Source organism: Chelon labrosus, assembly GCF_963514085.1.
Source record: "Chelon labrosus genome assembly, chromosome: 8".
Lineage (NCBI taxonomy): Eukaryota > Metazoa > Chordata > Actinopteri > Mugiliformes > Mugilidae > Chelon > Chelon labrosus.
This window is the reverse complement of record NC_140358.1, coordinates 1,967,676-1,981,263: the sequence shown is the minus strand read 5'-3', so window position 1 is coordinate 1,981,263 and position 13,588 is coordinate 1,967,676.

The following is a 13,588-nucleotide window of genomic DNA, read 5'->3' as shown; positions in this document are numbered from 1 at the left end:
TTTCAGTTTCTGTGAATGTGTATCTATGCACATGTTATTTGTAATAGTCCCACTAATGTTTCCAGATTAAGCAACTTAAAATGGATTTATTTAACTTTGTGATTTAACCAGTACAACTAAGGTGTTGCATTAACACAAACCTACCATATTAATAATGTTCATTTGTGTTAATTGAACTCAATCATATTAAGTTCAATCATAACTCAATGTAGACTCAGTGAGGGAGGTGGGTGACAGGAGAGTTCTGGCTAAACTGTCCTTCATGCTGGACAGTGAGTCCCACCCCCTGCATGCTGACCTGACGGGACTGAGGAGCAGCTTCAGTGACAGACTGCTTCACCCTCGATGTGTGAAGGAAAGATACAGAAGGTCTTTCCTTCCTGCTGCTGTTAGGCTCCTCAACGCATGGGCGTCACACCCGTGGGGGATGGGGGTGTTGCAACACCCCCACTTTTTCAACAAGGTGATTTCATCCCCCCCACTTTTTCCTAAGGTATTAAACCGTTTGCCCGCCCTGGCAGTGTACCAACGTACCGAAATGGAGCGCACCTCAGTCCCCCAGACATGAAAACCCATTGGTCAAGTTAGATTGATTGACAGCCATCCAGCCAATCACAGCCATTTGACCAAACCCACTAGTCCCAGCCACCCGGGAAAGTAAACAGTTACATGCTAACACTGAGCTGCCGTCAATCACTGCCGCAGACAGCGAACAGAGCAGAAGAATGAAATGGTAATTTAAGTTAAGTTAATAATGTAGAATTTTCTCTGCAAATAACTAAACTATGTCTTGCTTTGTGGCATGTCAGCTAATATTAAGCAAGCCAGGTGGCAAACAAAGTTAATGCAAGCCCAGTAAAGTTAATGGAAACTGACAGTTTTCTAGAGCCACTGATTTAGATATTATTCAACATTATCATTATTCTTTGTGTTAGGAATGACAAAAAGGAAGAGGCAGCAGAAGATTGGCTTATTTTTCCACTCAAGTTGACATGTAATTAGGTGACAGGAGGAAAACAGAAAGCTGTCAATCCATAAATGCACTAATTAAATTTTATACATATTCTTGCATTAATGCCATGTAGGTGTTCATTTATGTAACTAGCTATTTGTTGGAGTTTAAAACCTTATTTTGGATGAAGAAAATCCCCTGCATCAACTCATCCCTGTTACTGCTCTCAGAAAGTAGAAAAGAACAGAAATGAAGACAATGAAACGTAATAAAACTATTAAAATCTTAAATAATAAGAGGAGTAAAATAATAATATATTTCATTAGTTTTGGAGACTGAAACAGGGACCAAAGGTGGTTGAGGTGCTCATGTGATACCCCTAGAACCCCCCCCCCCCACACACACACACACTTTTAAAATTGCTGCTCCACCCCTGCCTCAACGAGCACTCCTAATATGTGCAATATATCTATTATTTATTATATCTCTGTCATTTCTGCATGCTGTTGCAAACTGCAATTTCCCCATTGTGGGACAAATAAAGGTTTTTCTTATTCTTATAATGATGTTGTGGTTATGCAGTGTAGCCATATCATGTAGCTTTAAAGTAAGATAATTAAGTTAGATTTACTTAATGTCTTGTTCACATTAATAGTGTTTTGCGTTTCCATTTTAAACAACACAGTTTTGTGGTTGATATAAATTAAGTAAAATCAACATTTCATTTCTTGTAAATGAGTGTAAAAACTAGACTGAAAAGGTAGGTCTTGAGTTTGCTTTTAGAAATATCAACATTCTCTGCAGCCCTCAGGTTTTCCACAGACAGGGACAGTAATGATAAAAGGCTGCCCCACCCAGGGTTTTTGTTCTAACTTTGGGTACTATTAAAAGGCCACTGCCAGAAGACTGGAGGGTTGTAAGAGGTTCATATGATAAGAGCAAATATGATCAATAGCTTGGACTTAGATCATTAAGAGCTTTATAAACCAACAAAAGGATCTTAAAATCAGTTCCAAAGCAAACCAGAAGCTGATGCAGAGACTTTAAAATGGGTGTAATGTGCGCTCTCTTTCTGGTACTCGTCACCACACGGGCAGCTGAATTTTGTAATAATTTTACCTGTAAAATATTTTTCTTGGGAAGACCCGAAAGTAGGGCATTGCAGTAGTCAATCCTGCTGTCACGGGGGTTAGCGGGTAATGGGGTAGGACCCAAATGCAGGACAGAGCGGCTAAGGCAGGAGTAGGCAATAGGTATTTAATGAAAAAAAGGTAATCCAAATGAGACGAGACAAAACCACTAGGAGACATGAACATGGCAGGGTGACAAGAATATGAATGAGTAAGCTAATCATGACGAGACATAACCATGAGACAAACGACAAGTAACCAGACAAGTACGACATGGCAGACAACAAAGGGGAAGGCAGGGCTATATATACACACGGGGGACACAGGGGTGACGAGACACAAATCAAGGCGACGCACACAAGGAGAAACCAATGACAATCAAAAGGGGAAAACACAGGGAATAGCACAAGACAGGAAACCAAAAACTTAACAGGAAAGTGAACACAGGAAAACATAACACAGAATCATGACAGTAAAAAAAACAAGAACATAAACAAATAAAACCAAAAACAGCATGCATCAGTGCCTCTGTGTTGGCTTGAGAGAAATGGCCGTACTCTGGCAATGTTTTTAAGATGATAAAATGCAGTATTAGTTATGTTTGTAATGTGTGGCTCAAAACTAAGATCTGAATCGAAGATAACACCAAGGTTTTTCATTTGCTGACAGGATCCTAATGCCAGTGTTGGCATTAGGGCTTGAGGACCAATAATTAAGACCTCAGTTTTGTGCTGGCTGAGCTGTGGAAAGTGTGCCATACATTACTTGATATCTAAAATACAATTGGCATATAGTCTTACCAATGACACACAGCTTTTTATTTCAAAGAGTGGCTGCATCTACAGCTGTTGTTTCAGAATTGTTGACAGGATTTGTAATAAGCCTACCATGGAGTGTGTCATTAGCACAAACTACAAAAAGTGAAACATGTGAACTCCTATCAAGAAAGAGATTTTGATAAGTTAAATATTGAAAAATGGGTAAAGGAATGCTTGAGATCTCCTGCAAGAAAAGGAGGCATATTTGTTATTTAAGCTGTTAAACCACTGAATGTGTCATAAAGCTATGTGTGGACATTGTAATACTAATGATGTTTGGCAACTTGTCTACCTCCTATTCAGAATGTACGCTCATTAACAATCTTTTGCACTCTGTAAAAGACACATTTTACTGGAAGCATGTACACAGTCTGATAATAATGAACCAGTGTTGTGCAAATATATGAATAAATGTGACTGGCATTTCAGAGATGCAGTGCAATTGTAAACGATTATAATTAAAATATATTGTAAAATATCTTTAGATTGGGCGGCACAGTGGCGAGGTGGTTAGCACTGATGCCTCACAGCGAGAAGGTCCCGGATTCGAATCCATGGGCTGACTGGGCCTTTCTGTGTGGAGTTTGTATGTTCTCCTTGTGTCTGCGTGGGTTCTCTCCAGGTACTCTGGCTTCCTCCCACCATCCAAAGACATGCTCATTAGGTTAATTGGTCTAAATTGGCCGTAGGTGTGAGTGTGAGTGTGAATGGTTGTCTGTCTCTCTGTGTTAGCCCTTCGATGGACTGGCGACCTGTGATGGACTGGCGACCTGTCCAGGGTGTACCCTGCCTCTCGCCCGATGACAGCTGGGACAGGCTCCAGCAGACCCCGCGACCCTTAACAGGAATAAGTGGTTACAGAAGATGAATGAATGAATATCGATAGATTTTCTTTGATAGTCAATAAAAAAACTGTTTTTTTATTAAACTGCAGTGAGACTATGTTGTCCACGTCATGAACCACCTCGCTTTGCAGGAATCATAGAAAGACAATATTTAAAGAATAAAAAATGTCAAAGATAATGCATGCATGAACCCTGTGGTGAAATTAGACTTGGAATGGCAGCTAAGTGGAACTCTGAGGAATCTACGACTGTAGGGTCTGGGAGAGTTGTCCAGTGTTCACACACCCAGTGTGGCACAGTGGAATTCTAATGATGTGTTTGGGATTTCTTGCATGAAAAGACATGGAGGTGTTGTTAGTGAATGCTCTGTAGATCCCCTTAAAAAATTGTTTGTGTGAGGTGATGAATCAGGGGATCCTTTCTAAACCTTGTGAAACTATGCATATGACAAATTCCAAACTATGTACAAAATGTCTCTACCCATAGTAAATGCTGCATCAACATAACTTGTGAGGCTGCTCATAGGTTCGCAGCTCCACATGAGGGCAAAAATCATGTCCTTGGGTCTTAGCATGGCATAGGTAAACTCAGTTCGTATCAGAATGAGTCTGGTAACACTCATTTGGGATTTCATTTAAGAGAATCATTACAGAGAAAAAAAAAAACAAACAACAACAAAAAAAAACTTTGCACGCACCCAAACAGTCCTGGAACCAATTAGAGCAATAACATACACGACCGGTCAAAAGTTTTAGAACACCCTAATCTATTTTTTCCAGTTATTTATTGCAATTCAAGTCCAATGAATGGAACCTTGAAATGGTACAAAGGTAAGTACTGAACAGCCAGAGGTTAAAAAAAAGGTTTGGTTGCCCAAAACTGAAAAATAATGTACATTTCAGAATTATACAAAAAGGCCTCTTTCAGGGAACACGAAGTGGGTTAACAATTTAAAGCTGCAGCAATGAAGGTTGAATCAGCCTTGAAAGCTGGTGCTACTAATTCCTACAGGTTTTCCAACTTAACTTTTGGTTACTTACTCTGTCTGCATAAAAGCAGTGTTGGAACACACTGTGGTACCAGACCCTCATGAGCATCAGGTGAACAGTATTGTACTGCAGAAAGTAGTGTGTTGCTACAAAAATGGCAAGAGCAAGGCAATTAACAATGGAAGAGAGACAGACCATCATAATACTTAAAAATGTAGGTCTTTCCTACAGGGAAATTGCAAAGAAAGTCAAGGTGTCAGTGAGTACAGTTTTCGTCACCATCAAAAGGCACTCAGAAACTGGGGGAAACTCTGACAGGAAGAGGTCTGGCAGACCCAAAGCCACAACTGAATCAGAGGACAAGTTTCTGAGAGTTAACAGCTTGCGTGATAGGCAGCTCACAGGACAACAGCTTCAAGCACAGCTTAATAGTGGTCGTAGTAAGCAAGTCTCAGTTTCAACTGTGAAGAGAAGACTTCGAGCTGCAGGTTTGACAGGACGAGTTGCAGCAAAAAGCCATTGTTAAGATGTCAGAATAAGACAAAGAGGCTCGCCTGGGCCATGAAACACCGCCATTGGACTACTGAAGACTGGAAGAAGGTATTATGGACTGATGAGTCAAAATTTCAAATCTTCAGTTCATCACGCAGGATCTTAGTACGCCGTCGAGTAGGCGAGAGGATGGTTCCACAGTGTGTGACATCAACTGTCAAACATGGAGGAGGAAGTGTGATGGTCTGGGGCTGTTTTGCTGGATCCAGGGTCGGTGACTTGTACAGAGTGAGAGGCACCCTGAACCAAAACGGCTACCACAGCATTCTGCAGCGCCATGCAATACCCTCTGGTATGCGCCTAGTTGGTTAGAGGTTCATCCTACAGCAAGATAATGACCCAAAACACAAGTCCAAGCTATGCCAGAACTACCTCAGGAAAAAAGAACAAGATGGTAAGCTTGAAAACATGGAGTGGCCAGCACAGTCTCCAGACTTAAACCCCATCGAGCTGGTTTGGGAAGAACTGGACAGAAGAGTGAAAGCCAAGCAACCTACAAGTGCCACACATTTATGGGAACTTCTGCAACAGACTTGGAAGAACTTTCTGAAGAATATTTGATTTCTATTGTAGATAGAATGCCACGAGTGTGTTCAGCTGTTATATCTGCCAAAGGTGGCTACTTTGATGAGTCAAAAGTTTAGAATACATTTTGGTCGATAAATTGATTCCATGATTTCTTTTTCAACTCAAATTGCTTATTTGTTCTATGCTTTCATTTCAGAGTGCAATGAGACACTAAACTGAATAATTTTCAGTAAAAACCTGGAAAAAGTGTGGTGTTCTAAAACATTTGACCGGTAGTGTATGTGGCATTAAGTGATTATGGAATTCTCAATATATGCCTTAACCATGTTTGGTTAGTCGACTAAGCAGCTTGCTTCTTTGCCAGCAGTGTGATTTGATTGGCTGGGCAGATCTTTTCCAGAGCATAATCAATTTCCAACAGAGGGGTTCTAGTCTGAAGTTGATGAAACAAAATTTTAACTGTTTGGCCATAATGACTATTGTTATGTGTGGAAGGAAAAGGGGATAGATTTGCACGCCAAACACCACCATTCCATCAGTGAAACACAGGGGTGACAACATCATGTTGTGGTGATGCTTTGCTGCAGGAAGGGCTTGCCTAGGTCAGAGCACAGATGGCATTAGATAAAGTCAGATGATAAAGTCAAGTTAAAGCTTGGTCGCAAATGGGTTTTCCAAATGGAAAATGAACCCAAGTATACTTCAATGGGCTAAAATTCCTGCATCTTATTGCAAGAAGCTTGTAAAAGGCAACCCAAAACATTGAACCCAAGATAACACACACAAGCACACATAATAAACAATAAGAATTATAATTTAACCCTTAACTGTTCCGCAATAGGGAAATTGCATGTGTGAGCATGCTGAAAGGGGAATTCTGTGCGCACACACACATACACACACACACACTAAAACGAACAAACAAAAAGAACAGAAGATATACTTATTGACACTCTAAAACTGTGATTTACACTTATACTCCAGGAAAAAAATGTGCATATATCAGTAAAGGAACTCGTCCCTCCCACCAAAGTGCAAACTCTTCACCCACTCAACTGAAAGTCACACAAAGTCCAAACACTTGCTTTTTACTGGTCCTCTTTGACAGATGGTAATTCACTACCCGCTAAAAAGACAGTTGACAGAAACATGCCATGCATTTATATGTATTCTAGATGCATGCATGTATTTTCTAAAGCACATGGTTTGAGTCTACATCAGCTGTTCTGTCCTAAATTATATTATTCAGCACATGTTGTACAAATATTTCATGTCTTTGTGAAAGCATGTTTTTTCTTTGAACATCCGCACAATGAAAGTTTTTAAATTGACTTTCATTTTCATAGCCTTGCCTTAAGGATATGAAGCTCGTTCTACTTTACCAGCACAAGCCCCTCTGTCTCTTGCCCCGTTTCCCCTCTCTGAGCATGCATCAGAGGTGTACAGGCATTCATGTAATAGAATGTGTCAACAAATCCAAATTATAGAGCTTTCACAGCTGCTCAGAGGGGAATTCTGAAATGGGGCTTTTATAAAAGTGAAGAGTGAGTATGTAAAGGTAGAAAAAATTATTCTCATTCCTCATGAAAACCCATTATTTTGTGTCCCCTCTCTCAGCAATTATCACCTTAAACAAAGACAAATGGGATGGTTGTGGGGGGTGCATGGGTGCATTAGAATAAGGAGCTTTTTTCCCCTTTTTTTTGGGTGAAAGTCCATCACTTTCTTTCTGAGCTTCTGAATAGCCCCAGCTTGGAGCTTTGTTGTGATTTTATTTGTCCTTTAATATGTCTCCCCAGATAGAGCATATCAGTCAGCTGGAGCTCCAAAGCCATCCCTGTGTATGAAAAATAAAATGAACCTTCACGCTCCCTCTTTGTGCATTGCTGTGGTCCCTTAGTCAAAGTGAGCAGAATACCTTGAGTCTTTCTTGGAGTGGGGACCAAGAATGAGCAAACAAATGCAAATGGTGATGAGAGTGATGGAATGAGAATAAACTTGTTGAGAGTCACTGCACGATCTGAGAGTGGATCAAAGCAGTCAGACGTTTTAAAGGTTTGGCGCCTGTCCCCTTTTTTGTGACAATAAAAAACAACACTAAAAGTCAATCATTGTGTTAATATTAAAACGCCACTGTGACCACTGTGTGTGGTGTAATGTTTTTAGTTTATGTTGTCATTTGCCAGACTGACCTTGGAGGCAATGTCTTTTACAGGCTCATCCGCACAAAAAGTAGGTTAATAGTGCGTGAAACTTTGGTTTTGTCTCCTTTTTTTCTAACTTTACATTTCATTTCAGATCAAAACTGACTGTTTTTCACTTTTTATCCATATGTTATTTCACAGAAAGTCATTTTGAGTTCCCTTTCAATTGTGCAAATGTTAGTTTGCTACTGACTGATATGTAACTCATATCCCAGCTGTTTTCTTTTGTATCTGTTCACACATAAGAATGCAGTGCATGTTATTTCATTCTAATTTTGGTTGTGACAGAAAAAAAACAGGACATGACTGCCCATGGGCCATGGGGGAGGTCATGTCATGGAATAGACAATTATGATTACTTCTTCATTTATCTTTATGATCTCACAAATGATGGCAGAATATCACAACTAGACACTGACAAAGTACAACATAAGAGAAGAGGCAAGAAGGGGCCAGGGCAACGCGTCAAAGGAAGATATCATCATCCCAACCATCTGCGATTGGGTACCAAGCTTTTCCTAGATCAACACAAAGGGAGCTATCCTCAGATATAGGGTTATGAGTAAGCTGGACACCTGGAACCTCAGAGGCCGGGATACCATAACTAAGGGAAGGGTCTTCTGAAAGTCTAATAGATAACATGAATGCAGCATTATGAACAATCCTTAATATGACCATTACTGAGACCAAAAAGCTGATATATGCCACACCAACAGTGGTTCCTGAAACTCTCAATTATAAGATGAACACCAATGACAGGCAGCAGTATTCTCCATGGAGAAAGAGACTGATCATGAGCTATGATCATTACTATGTGCCTCACAAAGCAAATCGAACTGAGGGTATCAGTAGGGGACCAAGTTATAGGAGGTATTATGCCTTGGTGGGGTACAATAAACAATGCACATAAAATTGACGCACTGGCAGTTGGAAATGGAAAACTTAACGACTACAAGTTCACCTGGATTGGAAACACTCTGACCAAATGTTCAAGCTGTAGGAAATGTGGCCCTGCAGAATCGAATTTCTTTAGCTATGGTTCTTGCAAGCCAGGGTGGTGTTTGCCACATTATTGGGACTAATTGTTGTACCTATATTCCTGATGTGTCCGATAATATGACTCACGTTGTTCCTCATCTGAATGATCTGTTGCATGAGAAGAAGAAGAGGATGGGACTGGTGGACTTGGCTGAGTGTCAGGGTTTGGAAAGCCATGCTAATCAAAGTTCTGATTTCCTCATTATTGGGCGTCATTGCTGTACTCGGACTGTTGATTTGCTGTGTCATCCCATGTCTGAAAATGATGAATAAATAAATTGGTCAGTTCACTTGTGGGACAATACTTACAGGTTCCTCAAGTAAAGTTTTCTCATTCAGCAGCTCTCCCATTCTGTGAGGATTCTGCTTTGAGGACCATTGGATTTAGCTATATACTTTGCTATGTCCATTTGCTAGTATTTTCTTTATTGCCATTTTTTGAACAGTAGTTTTTAGTTCTTACCTTATTCATATCCATATATCATTTTCAACATAACCACATTTATATATCTGTATTTACAGTTTTGATTAAAATTGAGCAGGAGTATAATCAGAAATTTTCTTTATGTTCTTATGAGCATTTTAAAATTCTATAACACACAGTACCGCCAACACCCTGCTCTGCATATACTGTACTTGTGATTTGGAATGTGTTTTCCTGTGTTTAAACCTTGATTTAAAGTGTAGACCTGTCACCTGCCACTTGATTGAAACACTGCATAGGTGTAAGTTGAGTTGACATTTATATTATATTACACTTGCATGCATGTTTTATTTCTTAGAGTTCAGGTCATGTTGCAGACCATGTTATCTCTATAAGCTTAAGTGTTAGAGAGGAGTGAACAATGTGACCTTCAGCAGAAAGGGAGTATGAAGTAAATCTGTTTCGTGAACTCGTTGCTCATTTGCCAATATCAATGCTTGATGCTTTGTCTGTGCTGTGAGCCCATCTGCAGATGTTGGATTAAACACACAGAAAGACCAGAGTGTTCTAATTTCTAATTTCTTAACACAAATTTCCACTACAACAGTCAATTAAAATAAACTTGATTTGATTTGATTGTTCCTCCTGACATCTCTCTGAGAATAATGAGCTGTGATACAATAAAGGATTTTGAGAATCGCTCAATATTACAGTATACCCTCCAGTTAAAATGCTCTTCTTATTATCAATCTACCAATTAAAACTATTTCCTCCAGCAAGAATGGTGCTGTAATGGTTGGGGGGATTTCTTACGAATCCTATCTTCTATCCTTCTCTTCTTGCTTATTGAACTTATGGTGTTATGTGTGACAACCACACATCCACATAAGTTCTTACTTGCACAGTCTAATAATAATCAGCACGTCAATCTTTATATTACTCCCATATTTTCAACTTTCTATGAGTCACCTGTGATTACAGGGGATTTTGGCTGGTGTAGAGAGAGCTAACAGTTCTCTAATATTTGCAGATACTTTACCAAGTGAAGCCACATGCTGAACTTAATTGATTTTGCTGGCTGGCTCACTGCACTGTGTATCTGCACCCCTCAGAATTTTCTATATTTCTGCATAAAAACTATACAGAACATATAGAACATTCAGCCAATTAGCTGCAGAGACACTGATAAAAACAGAAGGCTGTTTGTTGAGCTATTCCCTGACTTTGAGCGCATGCACCCTTTACTCCAGGTTCCCTGACCTCCGTGAGTGCTAAGATATTTCTCCTCTGATGACTTCTGTTTCCTGTATTTTTAGTTACTGTAGTCACTTGTGCTTGTAGGTGGGAGTCCATTCCTGTTGTCCTCCTTTGAACCCTACCTGTACATTCTGGTACATTCACTCCTTGCTGTTGTGCTATGAGCTACCACATTGCACAGGTTGTAATGGGTGCTCATCTCCAGGTGACTGCATTAGCGTGCTACTTCCTGCAGGCTTCCCCTCTCCTGAATCTGAATACTGCCTATGGATATGTACTGTCCTCCTTCTGTTATGCTAATTTTATCCCTACTCAGTTACCTGTCTTTCATGGGATGTCATAACATGTACAACAGGAGCTGTTGGGTTCTACTAGCCATGCTGGGAGCTATACTGTGATGCAACTGACAAATTTCCACACGCTTTTTGCTGTACCTTAGCTTGCTATGTCTTTGCTTCATGCTTGGCCTTCATTAATAACCTCCTCTTTTGCCTTCACTTTTTGCTTTGCCTTTCCCTTCTCCATCCCTTATATCTGCTTAGTTCCCTTTTTACCTGTTTTGCCTTCGGATCTGTTTGCCTCTGGGATCCGTTTTCCCTGTGGATCTCTGAACCTTTTAACTGCTTTTCCCCTTGGGTGGGATTCGCTACAGAGCGTTTTGCGTTTTGCTTCGCTGACAGCCAGCACCCGTCCTGTGTGTTGTCCAAGGCCAAATTTCTGTCAGCGTGGTACTCTGAACGAGGCATTCTCTGGTGTGAATGTTACTTTATGTTAAACTTTACCCATTTTGATTCTGAACCATCTTAGTTTTTGGGTGAATAATTAGCAATTGTATTTAGTTTCCTTGTATTGCTGAAAAGCTAGTTCTGTCTTTAATTTGTGGTCTTGAATTGATTTTCTGTACTTTTTATTGAATTTGTGTTTTGACATGATTGCATTACATTGGCAATTATTTTAATTTGTGTTTGTGTTTCAGAGGCTGAGAGCCTCAAGTGGTGGTGGCTGGTCCTCTGTGGTGGTGGCAGAAAAACTAACCTCCACCACCAGTAGCTTTCACATCAGTTCTAACTTAGTTTAGTTTAGGAATAATAAGTTAGAGTGCCGCCAATCTTCCTTGACCTGAGCTTCAAGGAATGTGATAACTACTATGGAATGTGATCATTAGTATGACTGGGCAGTGCTGGTTCATTAAACTAATATATCAATCATGCTGCAGACCACCTTTCAGTTAGACAAAATCATTTTTTGAGCAGACAGAACCTCAATGAGGTTTGGGGAGTTTTGTGCGTGAGACGGTTCAAAAGAAGCTGTTGAAAAGTGTAGCGTGACTACACTACTCTGCGCCCTGGCCTCCACTCTGGGTTGTCATGGATTTGGAAGACTCAAAATCACCCAGATTTCTAGATGTGACTGCTACACCATCCAAAGTATGATGGATGGATTCCCAGGAAAGTTTGACAATAGTCCACGAACAATGCCACATAGTTTGCTGGCCATCACCTAAACAGCGTGTAATGGAATGAAGACATGCGACTAAACATGTTATACCATGGCTTATCTCATTTGGGGTAAACCAACACATGCATTCTGTTAATTGATCCTCTTATATAGATTATTACATTTAATGTTTAGATCTAGGGTTTAGCTTTGGCTTTGGGAGGTCATCACAAGTATAAGACATTGCATGAAGTTGTTTATTGCAGCAGTGTGTAGGTGTAAAAGTCATGTGCATCAGTGCATGCGCTCCACTGTCTGTCAAGTGTAATCAGCACGTGGTGGAGTAATTAGAAGCAATCAGCTCTGCTTGAGTCAATCACACATGGTTTAGAGGATAGTGGATTTACAGCAGGAAGGAGGGAATGAAATGAAGATCAGAAAGGGAGAGAAAAGTAAAATAGTTTTGGAGAGGATGAACTAGATTTGAGGAGAGATATTGTGACCATTGTTTTCTGCTGGACTGCAATTTATATACAGATCACTCTCTCCGTTTACTTTATAAGATTACTGTCAGCTAAGCTGTGCTGCAGTTAATTCTATTCTTCATTATTGTAACTGTTTCTATATTTCATTTGTCTTTTATCCACATTTCTGCATAAAAATTGCAAAATATGGATTTTCACAAGTCCTGAAAGTAGACAAAGTGAATCAAATCTAATCACAAATTCTCTTTTTCTACTATCAGGAAAATCTGGTTTTGAAATGTAGAAAATTTTGAGCGGTACTTTTAAGCGGCACTGTACATGACACATACAGTACATGATAATAACAATATACAGGGTTTACCTGCAGGTGTGTCCTTATGTCTGACCATCTCAACTGTTTTGTATGATGAATTGGTACAGTAAAAAATAAATTAAAAATAATCAAACATATTGTTGTGCACAGTGAATATTAACTTCTATGTCTTCTGAAATGGGGCAGAAATTGTTATTTCTGTTTGGGTCTATATTCATTGCCTTTGTGTCACAATTTTATTTCCTTTAATATGAGATTTCATTTAATTGATTGATGTTTAAATTCAATTTAAAAAAGGAAGACTGTACAGATGGATCTGAGGAGGACCAGAAAGGGGAAGAGTGTTTACAAGAGGAAGCTGCAGAACCAGTTGCAGCAGAACCACGTCAGCTGAGTCTGGAACGGCCTTAAAACTATCTCTGCATGTATGGAAAACAACCAGCAACCACACATGAGACAATTAGCTGAACAGATTTCCCTTCCCCACACAGTGCCTTTTCTGCTGCAACTACTACCTTTGACACCCACTGTGAGCTGCTTCACCCCCACCTCTAGCCCTCCTCAATCAACACACAACCCAGAATCTCCCTGCATCTCCACTGCATCCCATGTTCTC